Here is a 1068-nt window from a genome sequence, read left to right as displayed (position 1 = left end):
GCCATGTGCTCATCTCAAACAACATTAAACAACATTATTATTATTATTATTATTATTATTATTATTATCAACATCTTCATCATCATCATCATCATCATCATCATCATTATTATTATTATTATTATTATTATTATATTTTAATTATACATGCATTTTTAAAGATTAACTCAATCATCTATACATAAATTTTTTGCTTTTAAAAATTTATTTTCTGGACTACAAAACTAATTAAGTTTGGAGTAAGGAATGAATGAATGAATACTTTAATTTAGTAAGGATACATTAAAGTGAAAAAAAAACTGACATTACATAAACTCTTAAATGTTAATCATTCACACACACACACACACGCACACACACACGCACACACACACACACACACACACACACACACACACACACACACATATATATATATATATATATATATATATATATATATATATATATATATATATATATATATATATATATTATCATTCATTATCATTTTTTTTTTACAAATAAAATTTTATTGCTAAATAGTACTAATAGTCACGGTTCATGCCGATGTTATTTGCCTGTTATTATATACAGTCCTCTGAGTGAAGAGTTACGTTAGAAGGAAATAACTTCCTTTTCATGAAAGATTAGTAGCATGAAGTTCACACTGGCAACAGTTATCAAAGGCATATGACCGTTATAATAAAGGCTGTTCGCTGCGCCAACGTTTCTAACACATGCAGCTTCCTGGAAGGGCTGATAAATGACTCCTGCACAATTTTTCAAGGCTATTAACTTGAGTGCCTTTTTATTCAGTCTCATTACTTTTTAAACAGCCATAGGAAGTCACAAGGAGGTTTCTAAAATCCAAACATCTCTGGAAGGTATTTAAATACTGCTTTTTTAACTTTCTGTAAATGGCTGGCAAAAGAGAGAGAGCGCGGTCGCAGCATAGTTTCTGTCAGCCGGGCGATGAGACTCTACAGATCGTTAAATCTGAGCTTAAATGAGAGCTTTCCTTTTCTCTTACTGTGCTGTGACAAATACTTGTCTAACTGATTTCTGAGAAGTGAATGTGAAAGTGTG

General features: G+C 30.6%; 1 long non-coding RNA gene across 1 annotated transcript in view; it reads left to right on the top strand.

Annotated features, from left to right (window-relative positions):
* Positions 1-588: 588 nt before the first annotated feature.
* The window catches only part of LOC113072957 (uncharacterized), a 14432-nt gene continuing 13952 nt past the window's right edge, over positions 589-1068 (top strand). The window contains exon 1 of the long non-coding RNA XR_003280417.1: positions 589-866. This is a non-coding gene — a long non-coding RNA (uncharacterized LOC113072957). The remainder of the gene's footprint in view (positions 867-1068) is intronic.

Source organism: Carassius auratus, unplaced genomic scaffold (genome assembly GCF_003368295.1).
Source record: "Carassius auratus strain Wakin unplaced genomic scaffold, ASM336829v1 scaf_tig00011104, whole genome shotgun sequence".
NCBI classification, from domain to species: Eukaryota; Metazoa; Chordata; class Actinopteri; order Cypriniformes; family Cyprinidae; genus Carassius; species Carassius auratus.
This window is presented reverse-complemented; position numbering and strand designations above follow the sequence as displayed.